This window comes from Mesoplodon bidens (genome assembly GCF_964165515.1).
Source record: "Mesoplodon bidens genome assembly, chromosome: 8".
NCBI classification, from domain to species: domain Eukaryota; kingdom Metazoa; phylum Chordata; class Mammalia; order Artiodactyla; family Ziphiidae; genus Mesoplodon; species Mesoplodon bidens.
Genome location: NC_138165.1, coordinates 106,342,140 through 106,361,397, shown reverse-complemented (window position 1 = coordinate 106,361,397; position 19,258 = coordinate 106,342,140). Strand labels below are relative to the sequence as shown.

The 19,258-nt window shown below is 40.3% G+C and overlaps 1 protein-coding gene across 4 annotated transcripts in view; it reads right to left on the bottom strand.

Moving 5' to 3' along the window:
• DIS3L2 (DIS3 like 3'-5' exoribonuclease 2) overlaps positions 1-19,258 on the bottom strand; it is a 382,646-nt gene that overhangs the window by 128,516 nt on the left and 234,872 nt on the right. The gene's annotated exons all lie outside the window — the stretch shown is intronic.

Genomic DNA, 19,258 nt, shown 5'->3' with positions numbered 1-19,258 from the left:
ACATTCAGGCTCAGAGAGGTTAGACGATTTGCCCGATGTCACACAGTAAACATCAGAGCTAGGATTAGAGCATTGTTGGACTCCAGTATCAGTGTTCTTAACTATCATGCCATAGGGCCACACGGTACAGCCTTTTCCTATGGGGTTTTAATCATTCCACAGTTATCAGTAACCCTTGGCTTTTGGTTTCATAGCAGCTTGAGATTTCGTTCATATACAATTCACTCAAAGTGTACAATCCAATGGTTTTTAGTGTATTCAGAGTTGCACAACCAACACCATAATCAATTTTAGAACATTTCATCACCCTAAGAGAAACTCCATATCTGTTTTTAGTCACTCCCTATTTCTCCCCAACCTTCCTAACCACAGGTTGCCTGCAACCACTAATCTATTTTCTGTCTGTGTAGATGTGTCTATTCTGGACATCTCATTTAAATGGAATCTTATGATACATGTACAGTCTTTTGTGATTGTCTTTCACCTAGCATAATGTTTTCCAGGTTCCTTCATGTTGTAGCCTGCATCAGTACTTCATTTCTTTCCATGGCTGAATATATTTCAGACATTTGGGTTGTTTCCACTTTGGGGGCACTCCTTTGCTCTTTAAAATAAACTTTTTAATTGAGGCATAAAATACACAAAGTATACAAAGCTTAAGCATATAGTTCAGTGAATTTTTATAAAGTGAACACCTCCCTCCCCCACCAGTTCAAGAAATAGAACATAATCAGAATTCCAGAAGCTTCTCTTGTGCCTCCTCAGTCTCTATACTCACCAAAGATAACTGCTTTTTCTGACCTCTGTAATCTATAACCATAGGTCAGTTCTGCCTTTCTTTGCACTTTACATAAATGGATTAGTACAGTATGTATTTTTTGTGTGTGTATCTGGCTTCTTTTGCTCAGTGTGTTTTTGAGATTCATCCATGTTGCGTCTGAATTTACTCTGTACCATTGCTGTGGAGTATTCCATTGTAAGAGTATAGCACAATTTATCCTTTTTATTGTTGATAGAGACTTGGGTTGTTTTTAGTTTTCGCTATTATGAATAATGCTGCTATGAGCATTCTTCTACATATGTATTCCTTTCTGTTGGGTATTTATCTAAGAATGAAACTGCTGGGTCATGGAGTATGAATCTATTCAGCTCTATTACATACTGTACAACAGTTTTTCAAAGTAGATGCACCTGACTTTTCCCCTACTCAGTGTATGAGAGTTCTAATTGATCCATATCCTCACTACATTTGGTATTGTCAATTAAAAAATTTTTTAGCTATTCTTATAGGAACATAGCAATATCTTACTGTGGTTTTAATTTCCATTTTCCCTGTGGACTAATGATATTAAGCGTTTTTCATATGTTTTTGGCAGTTGGCTATCTTCTTTAGTAAAGTGCTTGTTCAGCTGTACATATTCTCAATAATTGAGTCTTTTGCAGATATATATATATATATATATATATATATATATATATACCACATATATATATATAACAAATATCTTCTTCTCTGTGACTTGCCTTTTCACTATCTTAATTTCTTAATTTCGATGAACAGTTCTTAAATTTAATGAAATATAATTTATCACTCTTTTCCTTTAAGGTTAATGCTTTTTGTGTCCTACTTAAGAAATCTTTGCTAAGGTCATGAGTTTATTTTTCTATGTTACGTTCTAGAGAAGTGTTAACGTTTCTAGAAGTATTAATGTTTTACCTTTCACACTATGAGCCACATGAAATTGATTTCTATGTACGGCGTGAAGTAGGAGTCAAAGTTCATTTTTATTTTCCATATGGATACTCAATTGATCCAGCACCAGTGATAAACCCATCCTTTCCTTACTACACTGAAGGGACACCTTTGTTGAAAACCAGGTGATCATATACGTGTGGGTCTGTTTCTGGATTCTCTATTCTGTTCCCACTTTGACTTTTGAACAGCAATTAAATATTTATTATTTCAGCATAAGCTTACTAAAATTCCATATCAATTTTAATCATTCCATTCTTATATTAATAATAATTTCAGTGAGCACTTACTTTTTGTCTGGCACAGTCCTAAGTACCAGGGATTATCTCATTTAATCTTCCAGGCAATTTAAAATTAGCCGTTATTATCCCTGTTTTACAGGGTGGGAAATGTGAGGCCTAGAGAGGTTAATTCTTACCTCCAGAATATGGGCTGTGCTCTTCTTATTTTGTTGTCACACTATCTACTTTTGTGGAAAAGCATCAGTAGCATATGCAACTTTAGGCATTTATTGCTAATACCTTTAAAGCTAGGTTGTGTTTTTGCAACAATAGGCACAAATGGAGCTTTGCTCCTTTAGCTTTTCATATACTCAGTATTTTGGAACTGCCAGACACCTGAGAAATTGTCTAGTCCAAACACATATATAGCTGGAGAAAGATATTTTCAGAGAAATCACAGACATGCCCAAACTTACATGATGATGAGACAAGAACCCAGTTCTGCTCCTATTCCAGTGCCCTTTCTGGGACCACAACTGCCTCGCATCACGCAATGAGTGTGTTGGATCACTGAGGCTTCTTAGCTGGCTTCCAGGTTTACCTTGGTGCCAGATACTTGAGGATGCCTGAGTGGTGGGTGCCAGATTATCTTGGCTTTAATGAGCAAGGAAACTGGAACCAATCAGCAGAGCTGGAAGCAGATGAACAGGCCATAGTCCAAATTTGGTTTAACAAGGTGCACTGAGACATCCATGAAAAAGAGAGAATTTCCAAAGCCCAGACCCCACAGGAATCAGGCTAGCAAGATTTGAATGGAACATAGGAATAAGACTTAGAGGGGTGGAGCTGTGTCTCCACTTAATCTTTCCACTTCGATTCTGTGTCCTCAAAACAGGAACTCATTGGCAAGCATCCCAGAAGCCCACTTCGATGCCAGAGGCTTCGCATGACTATTCAGTTACTTGGATTTCTTGAGTCAAGGTACGATTCAGTAAAAAATGACCATACAACAAGGACAGCTAAAACTGTTCACTCACCAATGCCCCAGATGAATGGAGAAGACATGCACCTCCTTATGAGCTGATGGTTCTACAGAATTCTCCATTTCTCTTCCCAGGTTCATTATCAAGGACCAGGCTATGAAAATAGGATTTGTCTGAGATCAAGTACTTAGGTTGCCTGGTATTTGCCTGAGGTCAGAATGCCCTCTGACATAAGCGACTTCAAGAGGAAAAATCAGTGTTTCAAAACCAGGATTAGAAATGATTTTACAGAGAAGAGGAGTGTAGGAGGAATAGTATTCGAAGCACTGGGCATCATAAAGATGTCAGAGACAAAACCCAGAAATGTATCCAAGTAGAAAACGGCCCTGAAGTGGAATTTTTCTTTTTCAAAATCTATGTTAGAGTTATCAGGGGTTCTCTTCTAGAATACAAGGAACAGATTTTAAAAACAATTTAATTTTTGATTAAATTAAATGTTGCACATAGTTTTTTTTTGTTTTGCTTTTTTGTTTTTTGTTTGTTTGCTTGTTTTGGCCATGCTACATGGCTTGCAGGATCTTACCTCCCCAACCAGGGATCGAACCCAGAGCCCTGGCAGTGAGAGAACCGAGTCCTAACCACTGGACTACCAGGGAATTCCCATAAATCTTATTTATTTATTTATTTATTTTTTGCGGTACACGAGCCTCTCACTGTTGTGGCCTCTCCTGCTGCGGAGCACAGGCTCCGGATGCGCAGGCTCAGCGGCCATGGCTCACGGGTCTAGCCGCTCTGCGGCATGTGGGATCTTCCCGGACTGGGGCACGAACCCGTGTCCCCTGCATCGGCAGGCGGACTCTCAACCACTGCGCCACCAGGGAAGCCCCATAAATCTTATTTTTAACCTACATGTGGCATATGTTTCTAACAACTAATAGATTAAATTTTCCTAATTATTGAATAAGTGTGAGTTGCCTCTTACACTACAGTATTCGATATTTAGGAAGGCCATCCCTTTGAAACACGGTACCTCAGGGGTCAGTTTTTTGAACTGAACGAAACAGGGAAAAGCATAACCAATGGGCTAAGAGAATATGAGGAGCTGAATTTGGGGGTTTAAATTAAGGTACTGAGTCTGAGATGAAGTCAAATTCCAAAAGGCTAGAGAAGGCCTGACACGAGAGAACAACTGCAAGACCAGTAGCTAGAAAGCTGAGAAAGACAACTCAAGGTGAGAAGAATGGTTGAAAGGAGTGGTCCAGTACAAAAAGGGTAGGCAAGTGCCAGGCTGCCTCCTGAGGGTCTCGGGAGAACAGGAGAACATACAGGATTTACATCTCTATACATGTATCTGTCCCCTTGGCCCTCCTGCAAGGCAGGACAGAAATGGAATTCCAGCAGGTCCATATAGCAAAGGGCCGTGATGCTCTCCCATGGTGCTTAAAGTAAGACTCTGGATTGTAAAGCCTATTTCCCCACCCAAGGACCTAAGTGACCAGAGCCTAGGATTCAGTCTTTCTATCCCTGGTCAATAGGGAGTTTGTGTGGGCATGGGGTATAAGGTGGGGTCCCACCTGCGGTAAGGATTGCAAAGCGTCCTTTGCAATAAAATACCCTGTGCAAGGTTAGAAGTGCAGCAGAACACAAAGTGATGTAATGCTTTAAGTCACCTCAGGGGCCAGTGCTACGTATGTGGCAGGAGAGGAGCAGACTAGGTCTCCTACTAGATGTATAACCAAATGATCTTTGGCTTCTGTTAGTGTGCAGCAATGATACTGCCACTGTAGTGCACTGGCAAGACAACTCTCGTGTAGGGTGAGACATGGGCATATGCTTCTCTAAAGGGAATGAACCTTCCTAATGTTACTCTTTCTGGGAAGGGGAAAGTCCTCAGATGGGAAGTGCAAAATGAAAGAAGTAGGCCAAGGTGTCTTTCCAGAAGCTCTTAGGTCTGGACTTCTGAAGGGCAGATGTTGAGGTGTGGGCGCCCGGGTGATGCTCAGTGTGGGGACAGGTCAGAACCTAGGTGGGCCTGGATCTGGGAGCAGTGGAAAGCAGGACACTTCTTGATGCTTTGTTACGCTCCGATGCTCTTCCTTTTGCTACCCTCTAAGGTTTAAGTAAAGTCCTGTTCAAAAGTCTGGTCTCAGTTGTGCTTGAGGTACTAAGCAAAGGATTATGGGCACCATACTTGGACCAAAGTGATGACAAGTCCTCTCAGCACCCAGGTCAGTGGGCAGAGGGAGTCGTGGTTAGTAAGGAGGAAGGGGATGTCCAAATGGAGACTATCCATGTGGTCCAGCTGTCCTCCCCACCTGGGAATCATTCCTCTACTGCTAATCTCTGGTAATCTGAGTTTCTTTTATTAGACAAGGTAGTTTCCTTTTTGATGGTACCTTTGTAATAAAGGCTTTCAACCATTCTTGGCTCTCTGGTGAATAGCCTGTAGGTCAACATGGATCATATTTCAGAGTTAGGTACTCCTGGGTAGTGTGAGGAAAGCAGCAGGGGTAGAAACCCAAAGTCCTGTGTAAGGGGGTATTTCGTGTGGAAGGCAATGACAGAGGTAAACTCAGCCATGAGGAAATAGGTAACTCACTCAACCTTCAAGCATTAAGGAAACATGACATCAAGTATATTCTGATTTAGGCCATTCATCTGGCCACTAATCTGGGAGAGGGGAACAGAAGGTATTTAAGATTTCTAAACATCCTGAATTTTTCTTAAGTTAAAAATGTTTGTGGAAGGCTGAGACCCGGGAGCTGTGAGAGCAGAGGCAGGGAAATCTCTCTATGCAGCCTCGGAGGCAGCGGATTAAAGCTCCACGGTCCATTTGATGTGCCCTGCGTCTGTGGAGTGCATGAATGGACAGCGAATCATCCCAAATTGAGGAAGTGGACTTTGAGGACAAGATTTAAGACTTTCCCCCCTTTTCCTCTTTTTACAACGAATTATTCCAAATTAAGGAGGTGGACTTAGAGAGCAAGATTTCAGACTTCTCGCCCTTTTCCTCTTTTTACAACGAATTATCCCAAATTGAGGAGGTGGACTTGGAGAGCAAGATTTTTGATTTTTCCCCCTGCTCTCTTTATGTGAATGTGCGGGTGGATGAAAGGCTCTTGGTGCTGCAGCCAGGAGCCAGTGCTGTGCCTCTGAAGTGGGAGAGCCAACTTCAGGACACGGGTCCACAAGAGACCTCCCAGCTCCACATAATATCAAGCAGCGAAAATCTCCCAGAGATCTCCATCCCAACACCAGCACCCAGCTTCAGTCAACGACCAGCAAGCTACAGTGCGAGTCACCCTATGCCAAGCAACTAGCAAGGCAGGAACACAACCCCACCCATTAGCAGAGAGGCTACCTAAAAACATAATAAGGCCATAGGCACCCCAAAACACACCACCAGACGTGGACCTGTCCACCAGAAAGACAAGATCGAGCCTCAACCACCAGAGCACAGGAATTAGTCCCCCCCACCAGGAAGCCTACACAACCTACTGAAACAACCTTAGCCACTGGGGTCAGACACCAAAAACAACGGGAACTACGAATCTGCAGCCGGCAAAAAGGAGACCCCAAACACAGTAACATAAGCAAAATGAGAAGGCAGAAAAACACACAGCAGGTGAAGGAGCAAGATAAACACCTACCAGACCTAACAAATGAAGAGGTAATAGGCAGTCTACCTGAAAAAGAATTCAGAATAATGATAGTAAAGCTGATCCAAGATTCTATTTCCATGATCCATAATCTTGGAAATAGAATAGACAACATGCAAGAAACAGTTAACAAGGACCTAGAAGAACTAAAGATGAATCAAGCATCGATTAAAAACACAATAAATGAAATGAAAAATACTCTAGATGGGATCAATAGCAGAATAACTGAGGCAGAAGAACGGATAAGTGAGGTGGAAGATAAAATAGTGGAAATAACTGATGCAGAGCAAAATAAAGAAAAAAGAATGAAAAGAACAGAGGAGAGTCTCAGAGACCTCTGGGACAACATTAAACGCACCAACATTCGAATTATAGGGGTTCCAGAAGAAGAAGAGAAAAAGAAAGGGACTGAGAAAATATTTGAAGAGATTATAGTTGAAAACTTCCCCAATATGGGAAAGGAAATAGTTAATCAAGTCCAGGAGGCACAGAGAGTCCCATACAAGATAAATCCAAGGAGAAATACACCAAGACACATATTAATCAAACTGTCAAAAATTAAACACAAAGAAATCATATTAAAAGCAGCAAGGCAAAAACAACAAATAACACACAAGGGAATCCCCATCAGGTTAACAGCTGATCTCTCAGCAGAAACCCTACAAGCCAGAAGGGAGTGGCAGGACATAATTAAAGTGATGAAGGAGAGAAACCTGCAACCTAGATTACTCTACCCAGCAAGGATCTCATTCAGATTTGATGGAGAAATTAAAACCTTTACAGACAAGCAAAAGCTGAGAGAGTTCAGCACCACCAAACCAGCTTTACAACAAATGCTAAAGGAACTTCTCTAGGCAAGAAACACAACAGAAGGAATATACCTACAATAACGAACCCAAAGCAATTAAGGAAATGGGAATAGGAACATACATATCAATAATTACCTTAAATGTAAATGGACTAAATGCTCCCACCAAAAGACACAGAGTGGCTGAATGGATACAAAAACAAGACCCATATATATGCTGTCTACAAGAGACCCACTTCAGACCTAGAGACACATACAGATTGAAAGTAAAGGGATGGAAAAAGATATTCCATGCAAATGGAAATCAAAAGAAAGCTGGAGTAGCAATTCTTATATCAGACAAAATAGACTTTAAAATAAAGACTATTAGAAGAGACAAGGAAGGACACTACATAACGATAAAGGGATCGATCCAAGAAGAAGATATAACAATTGTAAATATTTATGCACCCAACATAGGAGCACCTCAATACATAAGGCAAATACTAACAGCCATAAAAGGGGAAATCGACAGTAACACAATCATAGTAGGGGACTTTAACACCCCACTTTCACCAATGGACAGATCATCCAAAATGAAAATAAATAAGGAAACACAAGCTTTAAATGATACATTAAACGAGATGGACTTAGTTGATATTTATAGGACATTCCATCCAAAAACAACAGAATACACATTTTTCTCAAGTGCTCATGGAACATTCTCCAGGATAGATCATATCTTGGGTCACAAATCAAGCCTCGGTAATTTTAAGAAAATTGAAATTGTATCAAGTATCTTCTCCGACCACAATGCTATGAGACTAGACATCAATTACAGGAAAAGATGTGTAAAAAATACAAACACATGGAGGCTAAACAATACACTACTCAAAAACGAAGTGATCACTGAAGAAATCAAAGAGGAAATTTAAAAATACCTAGAAACAAATGACAATGGAGACACGACGACCCAAAACCTATGGGACGCAGCAAAAGCAGTTCTAAAGGGGAAGTTTATAGCAATACAATCCCACCTTAAGAAACAGGAAGCATTTCGAGTAAACAACCTGACCCTGCACCTAAAGCAATTAGAGAAAGAAGAACAAAAATACCCCAAAGCTAGCAGAAGGAAAGAAATCATAAAGATCAGATCAGAAATAAATGAAAAAGAAATGAAGGAAACGATAGCAAAGATCAACCAAACTAAAAGCTGGTTCTTTGAGAAGATAAACAAAATTGACAAACCATTAGCCAGACTCATCAAGAAAAAAAGGGAGAAGACTCAAATCAATAGAATTAGAAATGAAAAAGGAGAAGTAACAACTGACACTGCAGAAATACAAAAGATTATGAGAGATTACTATAAGCAACTCTATTCCAATAAAATGGACAACCTGGAAGAAATGGACACATTCTTAGAAATGCACAACCTGCCAAGACTGACTCAGGAAGAAATAGAAAATATGAATAGACCAATCACAAGCACTGAAATTGAAACTGTGATTAAAAATCTTCCATCAAACAAAAGCCCAGGACCAGATGGCTTCACAGGTGAATTCTATCAAACATTTAGAGAAGAGCTAACACCTATCCTTCTCAAACTCTTCCAAAATATAGCAGAGGGAGGAACACTCCCAAACTCATTCTACGAGGCCGACATCACCTTGATACCAAAACCAGGCAAGGATGTCACAAAGAAAGAAAACTACAGGCCAATATCACTGATGAACATAGATGCAAAAATCCTCAACAAAATACTAGCAAACAGAATCCAAGAGCACATTAAAAGGATCATACACCATGATCAAGTGGGGTTTATCCCAGGAATGCAAGGATTCTTCAATATACGCAAATCAATCAATGTGATACACCATATTAACAAGTTGAAGGAGAAAAACCATATGATCATCTCAATAGATGCAGAGAAAGCTTTCGACAAAATTCAACACCCATTTATGATAAAAACCCTGCAGAAAGTAGGTATAGAGGGATCTTTCCTCAACATAATAAAGGCCATATATGACAAACCCACAGCCAACATTGTCCTCAATGGTGAAAAACTGAAACCATTTCCACTAAGATCAGGAACAAGACAAGGCTGCCCACTCTCACCACTCTTATTCAACATAGTTTTGGAAGTTTTAGCCACAGCAATCAGAGAAGAAAAGGAAATAAAAGGAATCCAAATTGGAAAAGAAGAAGTAAAGCTGTCACTGTTTGCAGATGACATGATACTATACATAGAGAATCCTAAAGATGCTACCGAAAAACTACTAGAGCTAATCAATGAATTTGGTAAAGTAGCAGGATATAAAATTAATGTACAGAAATCTCTGGCATTCCTGTACACTAATGATGAAAAATCTGAAAATGAAATCAAGAAAACACTCCCATTTACCATCGCAACAAAAAGAATAAAATATCTAGGAATAAACCTACCTAAGGAGACAAAAGACCTGTATGCAGAAAACTATAAGACACTGATGAAAGAAATTAAAGATGATACAAATAGATGGAGAGATATACCATGCTCCTGGATTGGAAGAATCAATATTGTGAAAATGACTCTACTACCCAAAGCAATCTACAGATTCAATGCAATCCCTATCAAACTACCAATGGCATTTTTCACAGAACTAGAACAAAAAATTTCAAAATTTGTTTGGAAAAACAAAAGGCCCCGAATAGCTAAAGCAATCTTGAGAACGAAAAACGGAGCTGGAGGAATCAGGCTCCCTGACTTCAGACTATACTACAAAGCTACAGTAATCAAGACAGTGTGGTACTGGCATAAAAACAGAAAGATAGATCAGTGGATCAGGATAGAAAGCCCAGAGATAAACCCACGCACATATGGCCAACTTATCTTTGATAAAGGAGCCAGGAATGTACAGTGGAGAAAGGACAGCCTCTTCAATAAGTGGTGCTGGGAAAACTGGACAGGGACATGTAAAAGTTTGAGATTAGATCATTCCCTAGCACCATACACAAAAATAAGCTCAAAATGGATTAAAGACTTAAATGTAAGGCCAGAAACTATCAAACTCTTAGAGGAAAACATAGGTAGAACACTCTATGACATAAATCACAGCAAGATCCTTTTGGACCCACCTCCTAGAGAAATGGAAATAAAAACAAAGATAAACAAATGGGACCTAATGAAACTTCAAAGCTTTTGCACAGCAAAGGAAACCATAAACAAGACCAAAAGACAACCCTCAGAATGGGAGAAAATATTTGCAAATGAAGCAACTGACAAAGGATTAATCTCCAAAATTTATAAACAGCTCATGCAGCTCAATAGCAAAAAAACAAACAACCCAATCCAAAAATGGGCAGAAGACTTAAATAGGCATTTCTCCAAAGAAGATATACAGACTGCCAACAAACACATGAAAGAATGCTCAACATCATTAATCATTAGAGAAATGCAAATCAAAACTACAATGAGATATCATCTCACACCAGTCAGAATGGCCATCATCAAGAAATCTAGAAACAATAAATGCTGGAGAGGGTGTGGAGAAAAGGGAACACTCTTGCACTGCTGGTGGGAATGTGAATTGGTACAGCCACTATGGAGAACGGTATGGAGGTTCCTTAAAAAACTAAAAATAGAACTACCATATGACCCAGCAATCCCACTACTGGGCATATACCCTGAGAAAACCATAATTCAAAAAGAGACATGTACCAAAATGTTCATTGCAGCTCTACTCACAATAGCCCGGAGCTGGAAACAACCTAAGTGTCCATCATCGGATGAATGGATAAAGAAGATGTGGCACATATATACAATGGAATATTACTCAGCCATAAAAAGAAACGAAACTGAGCTATTTGTAATGAGGTGGATAGACCTAGAGTCTGTCATACAGAGTGAAGTTAGTCAGAAAGAGAAAGACAAATACCGTATGCTAACACATATATACGGAATTTAAAAAAAAAAATGTCATGAAGAACCTAGGGGCAAAACGGGAATGAAGACGCAGACCTACTTGAGAATGGACTTGAGGATATGGGGAGGGGGAAGGGTGGGCTGTGACAAGGCGAAAGAGAGGCATGGACGTGTATACACTACCAAACGTAAGGTAGATAGATAGTGGGAAGCAGCCGCAGAGCACAGGGAGATCAGCTCGGTGCTTTGTGACCGCCTGGAGGGGTGGGATGGGGAGGGTGGGAGGGAGGGAGATGCATGAGGGAAGGGATGTGGGAACAGATGTATATGTATGACTGATTCACTTTGTTATAAAGCAGAAACTAATTAAAAAAATAAATAAATAAACTTAAAAAAAAATGTTTGTGCACTTATTCTCATTTAACTGTATTGTGACCCAAGAACATGATCTGTATGATACCAATGATTTTTTGAAATATGCTTAATGCTTTAATACGAAGTCAACTTTTATATATGTTTTCTCTTGAGAACACTGTGTAATCTTCATTTCTGGGTATTATACTTAGTTATTGGCTATTAGAGCTAGCTTGCTAACCGTGCTGTTCAAATTTTCTGTAGTTTTACTGAATTTCTGGTCTGTTTGAACTATCATTTCCTGGGAAAGGCATATTAAATTAACCCACTATGATGATGAGTTTATCAATCTCATATTTCTGTCAACTGTTGTTTTAATATATATTTTGAAGCTACATCACTTGGTAATATGTTTAGACACTATCTTTTCTGATGAATTGATCCTTCAAATTATCATTTAGAGACTCTCTTTACATTTAGTAATGTTTTCTATCTTAAAAGCTATTGGTCAGACATTATAAAAAATATACTAGCTTTCTTTTGCTTAGTACATTACTGGTATAGCTTTTCCCACCTTTTTACATTTAATCTTTGCGTCTTCATGTTTTAAGTGTGTGGTTATAAACAGCATATAGCTAGACTTCTCCAGTCTAACAGTCTTTGTTTTTTAACTGCAGAGTTAAATTTGATGTGCTTATTAATTTTTTTTGGTACTTTAATATGTCCTGTGCTCTCTACCACTTTGGAACTTATTTACTGTATTTCTATTATTATTTAAAAGATATTTGAAACACTTATGGAACATGAACACTATAACATATATGATACAAAATAACACAGAAAGTGAATATTAAAAAGTGTACCTTTATATGTTCCCAATTCTGTTACAAAGTTGACAATAACATGCCAAATTTTTTTCATACATTGATGATTTTTCGAAAAAGACCTTAATTTGACAATTAATAGCACTCTAATACTATAAAAATGAAAACGAGATCTAAGAGCAATGTTTGATATTTTGTTTCTTTTTTTTAAGATTTACATTTTGGCAGGACCAAAAGTGGAAACAGGAACTTTTGTTATTCAAGTAAATGAGTTATGTGTTTTACTATGGCATGCATGAAAGGCATTACAGAGTTTGGTTATTTGTCTTGTGTGTTTCTTTGGGGAGTAGCGGGAGCTTCTACTGCTACAATTATAATAGATAATGCCCATATTTTGATTCAGTACTTGTACCCACAATTATGTTCTTGTAGCAAGTCACCTTCTCCCCCTTATCTCTGAACATTTTGTGAAGCTAATCTTTATAGGCTCAATTTTTTAAACTTTCTCCCTTTTTATTATAAGCACTTAAAGCTAGAAAATTTCCTCTAAGTATTGCTTTAGCTGCATCCTTGCATGTTTCATAACTTTTCTGTATGTTTACTTTTACTAGAACTTTTATCTTTGGCAAATATTTAAGGTTTTGGTTAAGAGTTAATTCTTCCGGAAAGGATATGCTTATGATTCTGACTGGTTTCTAGAAACATTGTCCTCTTGGTGCCACTTTAAACTAGATACTTGGCTTGGAATTTTATGGGCCATGCAGGTAGTATTAATTCAGGTCCTGAGCAAACTTTCTGGGTCACTAGACATTAGAAGATAGCATTAGCTGCTTTGGCACATACCTCTTTCTTTGGTTATCTGCTCTTGTTTCATTCCTGGCTTCTAAGGGCTGGCAAGACCTTTCTTGTCAGCTCAGCCATACATTTCTAAAAGATGCATCATTTTAAAGAGTTTTATTGAAGAAGAGCTCTTCAGGCTATCCATTCTATGATATTACTGGAAATGTAAGCCCTATGCAAAATATAGTGTATATACACATTTGTGTATTTTTTTCTGAGGAGAGACTGTGACTCTAAAGAGATTAAAACCACTACCATACGTTCTGTTTCAGCCTTATACAAACTAAAATAGCAAGTTCTACCTGATGTTTTGCAGATCTCCAGGCAAGAGGAAATTCTACAGATAACCACTGAAAGTTGATTTCCAGTCTTAAACTATAATTCAGAAAGATATATGCATCCCAGTGTTCACTGTAGCACTATTTGCAACAGCCAAGACACGGAAGCAACCTAAATATCCACAAACAGATGAACAGATAAAGAAGATGTGGTACATATATACAATGGAATATTATTCAGCCTTGAAAAAGAATGAAATAATGCCATTTGCAGCAACATGGATGGACCTAGAGAGAGATTATCATACTAAGTGAAGTAAGCCAGACAGAGAAAGACAAATATCATATGTTATCACTTATATGTGGAACCTAAAAAAAAAAAAAAAGATACAAATGCACTTATTTACAAAACAGAAATAGACCCACAGACAAAGAAAACAAACTTATGGTTACCAAAGGGGAAAGGAGGGGGAGGGATAAATTAGGAAGTTGGGAGTAACACACACATACTACTATATATAAAATAGATAACCAACAGGAACCTATACTCAATATTTTGTAATAACCTATAAGGGAAAATAATCTGAAAAAGAATATACATACATGCACGCACGCACACACACACTCATGTATAACTGAATCCCTGTGCTGCACACCTAAAACTAATATGACATTATAAATCAACTATACTTCAATAAAATAAAATGAAATGAAATTTTTTTAAAAGTTGATTTCCATTCTCAAAATGTCACCTGATTTCTACATTCTGGAATTACCTTGGCATTACCTCCCTATACCAACCTAAACTCCAAACACTTCCAACAGAGGGTAATAAAAAACAAACTTTTTCAATTTCCAATGTCTCAACATGCTATTAATTAAGATCTATCTGCTAACAAAGGAATACTTGGATTTTTGTAATACCAACTTTCTATTTCTCCAAACTAACAGATGACCGTATTGCCATCGAAGATGTACTTGGCTGTTAAAAAGCCTTTTCTTAACTAGCAAGACTGTTTGCCAAAATAATTAAGGGAAGAAAAGTTCTGGCTTTTGCATCATAAATTGTTTTTTTGTTGTTGTTGTTATTGTCCTTCACTATCATGTTAAGGTTCATTCAATAAGTAAATTTTATCAGAAAATTAGCACTCACTGAATTTGGAAATGGCAATGATACAGACAGTAGGGAGACGGATAAAAATGACAAATAAAACCAATAAACAACTTGCCGTGGAAGCCTGTAGGTATGCAGTGAGAAGAGTACTGCGGGCTATAGAAGAGACTCATGAAAGAAAATAATGGGGAAGAAGTGAGCCTCAGATATGCCAACTCACAGAGCTGCAGGACCAGATGTCATGATCATAATATTTAATTCAGTCATCTTACAGTATCACTGAGACATGAGAAGAGGGACTGAAAACCATGACTGTGATGAGGGAAAGGTACACCTAATTCTAAAGAAACAGACATTGTAGGAGGGCATGTGGTGTAAGCTTACAGGTCAGCATAAAAGCCCATAAACAACCCAAAAATTTAAGGGTCGAAGCACGGTGGAAATAAAAAGGGCAAGGTAAGAAACAAAAAAAGAAGTGAAACGCTAAAAGTTTGTAACAAGATGCCTGGTCAGACCGATTAGATCAAGCGATTTTCAAATGCAGGGTACCATGCATGACACTCAGGATATAGAGATGTCCAAGGACTGCCCTGCTTTTAGGAAACAAGCAAAAAGGTGAATTAAATCCACAAGCAATGATATTTACTGTTGCATTAGACACATGAAGAAAATATGCTGATAGGATAGGAACAGTTCATTCTGCCAGGAGAAAAGGAAAGCTCCGCAGAGGTTTCATCTTGCTGTTGAACGAAATTCTGACACAGAAGTGGGAAGGGAGGCCAGGCATTCTAACTGGAGGGCAAAGGGCAGGCAGAGGCTGGGAGGCAGGGTAGAGTGAAGTGGATATACAAAGCCTGGAGTGGCCAGACACCATTAGGGGTGCACGCAGCGTGTGTGTTTGTGTGTGCGCGCGCACGTGCGTGCGTGTGTCTGTGTGTTGGCGGAAGTGGCATTGGGAGGTGGGGAAGGTGGAAGAGGGGGCTGGGGAACTAATCTTAAAGGACTTTGATAACAAAGCTCTACTAAAAAATGTGGACCATTCTGTAGGTACGAGAAGATTTTCAAGCAGAAAAGTGACATGACCTGGTCTTTGTGTGTACATAAAAGAAAACTGTGCTTCCCTGGTGGCGCAGTGGTTGAGAGCCCGCCTGCCGATGCAGGGTACACGGGTTCGTGCCCCGGTACGGGAAGATCCCACGTGCCGCGGCGCGGCTGGGCCCGTGAGCCATGGCCGCTGAGCCTGCGTGTCTGGAGCCTGTGCTCCACAACGGGAGAGGCCACAACGGTGAGAGGCCCACGTACTGAAAAAAAAAAAAAAAAAAAAAGCAAGTAGAGCCCCCTAAGTCCAAAGAAGAGAAGATGAAAAGCCAAACACTGCACACGTTTGCTGAATTGAAGTCAGGGACAACCTGTGTCACTGAACTTTCTGAAGCCACATAGCAGAGGGAGTAAGAAATAAACGGGAAGCAGGAAAGTAGTCACAGCAAGTAGACTGCTCTTCAAGGTGTCCTGATGGACAAAGGAAGGTGTGAACACTCCTGAGGCTGTAGGGGGCTGAGGAAGGTCTTACAGGATGGAGACTTAAGTTTGTGAGAGGAGGAAGCCAAACCAAAGGGAAACATAAAGGGGCTGGGGTGAATGCCCGGTGGGGTAAGATCTTCCCAGGGGTGAGAACACAGCCCAGGAAGAGGGTTTGGCCTGGTTGCTGCGACTTGCTGGAACCTTGTACTCATAAGCTCCAGGACACCCACCCATGCTCTCTTCCTTCCCAGTAGCAGATCCAGAGCCTTCATCTCTGCTCTTTGCTCATTAAAATTACTACCGTCCGTCCTATTGCTCAGGTTCTCCAGCCTAAGCCAGGGGAGCACAGTCTTTCCAGCTCCTACTTTCTCACTGCCTCCAAAGATGATCACTCGTGACAAGAACTCTCAGCAGGTGACATGTATAACCATACGGGGAAGTCCAGAGTTTAGGAAATCTATGAAATTCTTACACTTTCTCCTAGTCTCTTGTTCTTATTTCCTAAGTGAGAAGGGCTCCCAGGAACAAAGCTGCCTAGTCCATCCTCCTCAGGGAAGGGAAAGGGAAAGCCAGACAAGAGGCAAACCAGCAGGAAGTCTGGCGCCCCCTACAGCACTGCAGGTAGTGTGCATTCCTGAGGTCCCTCAGGCCGGATGATGACCTGAGCACTTTCTCATACCTGGACAGTAGGACAGATCCCTCTTTCTTTTGAGTCAGATGGCTGCCCTCTGTGGGGGTGGGAAAGACGAGCAGGTGGCTGAGCACAGGGGTGCGCTCCCTGGGTGGGATTTTCGTGGTTCAGAGGTGAAGGCAGCAAGGAGGAGAGACGGGTAAGAGGGGTACAACTCTCGGTATCCAGCCCAGGCAATCCATCAAGACTTCTGCTAAGTTATCGTTAAGGTGTAAATTCCAATTTCCAAAAAGCCTCAAGGATGAATGGATTTGTTTATTTATTCTTAATTCATTCGTCCATTCACTCATTTTCCCCCAGTGGTTTTCAGTGTACTCACAGAGCTGTCTAACTGGTTAGTAATTTCAGAACATTTTCATCACCCCCCCCCCAAAGAAACCCCAAACCGATTAGCAGCCAGTCCCCACTCCCCCTTTCTCCAATCCTTCATTTCTAAGGTCTGGCTAGGAGAACCCTGCCATGTTCAATGGCCGAGCACTCATTACAGAACAAAACATTAGAGAAACAAGACGCCAGAGAAGCAGGGAACATCAATTTCCTGTAGGATCTGTTGGGAGCCTGAATCAACTACAAGCTGAATAAAGGTCCTGACTTGTCTGACTGATAATTTCCTCTCTCAGAGACTAGAACAAAGCAATAATGCAGGCTTAATTGAACAGAACAGGTGGCTGGAAGTGGCTGGGAGAGAGTCACTGTGCCCTGGCAGCCAGGGAGGAGAAGTCTGGATACAGGCAGCCATTTACCTCAGAGCTCATAAAGGCAGAATTAACGCCGTGACACGGGAAATGGGCTCAAACTTAATAAGCTACAGGACACAGAAAAATATACAGGATGCTTAACTGAGAAGCTGTAATTCAGATATACATGACAGCCATTATCTAGTACCTGAGGAGTTGTCACATGAGAGACGGGACTTATTCTATAGGCTCCCAAGGGGCATATATGGGACCAACGAGTGGAAAATTCCAGGAAGACAGTGGTATTTCAGATCATTGCACAGAAGGATTTCCTGAGACTCACGCAATCTTAAGGCCAAATGGGCTGCCTGTAAGGTGGAGAGTTAAAGTGCAACCTGGATATTCAGTAAGTAGATGCTGTAGAGGTAATCTGAAAACCAGAGAGTGACGTGACAACTGTGGCACTCCCACACTTGAGCGGTGAGGTCAACTGTGGGGTGTGTCGCAAAGGTCTGTTACAGTAATCAAACACTGGAGCGTGTGATTTACTGTCTTTAGGGTCTGGGTTATCATTATAACCAGTCTTACTCACTTGCATTATGCAATATCTTCTTGAGCTAAAGTGAAAGACTCCATGTTAATGTTAGCGGGCTGGTTAATGCTCATGGGAATGTTGCCCTCAAGTGTGTTTATAGGCTGTAAGAGGTGAAAAATTACTGGGCTAGATGACTGGTAGAATCTCTTCCAAAGCTGAGATTCCTCAAGGGTAGAGGGCACCCCCTCCTCAGCCTTCCAACCTAAACATGACCTACTGGGGAGCAGGTGTCACTGTGTTTCTGCAGAATTCACCTGCAGACTGTAATGTCTAAATCTCGCACCTATAGGAGATACTGGTAAGAAGTCCTGGGGGTTCATCTGAACTCTACAGAAAGGGAGAGTAAGGACTAAATAAGTTACTTCTGTCTGTGCGTTTTATCTTCACAGAAGAGTCATTCAGAGGATTTCAGTGGGACCAAAGGAAAGTTTAACCTTTATACTTTCTTTAAATAAAAATGGTTATAGATGACGTAAATATGCCCAGAAAACATTATTTGCTTTTTGAAGCATTAAACTTTTTTTCCTCTAAGCAAGAACTGACATGAACTGGTAACTACCAGAACCTGAACTCAGCCAGCCTCACCCCAATCCAAACTAGAACTGACTTTCACTTTTCATCTCCCTGGATAAATGGCCTTGGCAGAAACAGCTGTCACAAAGGCCAACTGTAGAAGTGCCACCATAAAAACGCTTGACTGCCCAACTCAGGCCTTTGCAGACTCTTCCCCGACTCCTCTGCCATGTCCCTTTTCTGCTGCTCTGCCAAATGACCAGATGTTAATTACTCCCCTGGAATGCAAGAATAACTAGGCAGATGGAAGGTATCTGATCACTTGGTGCAGCGGCTACTGGGCAGCCTGTGATTTCTGGCACCTCATAATTTTTTTTATTACAAAATTTGTTCATTATGAAGCTATTACTACCACATTATAAAAATTTGGAAACTAGGGAAAAGAGAAAAATCACTTATGAACCCATCATCCTAATAAAATCGCTGTTTGCATTTTGCTGAGTTATCCACTCTTCTTCATGGCTCTCTGTATACGAGTAGATGGACT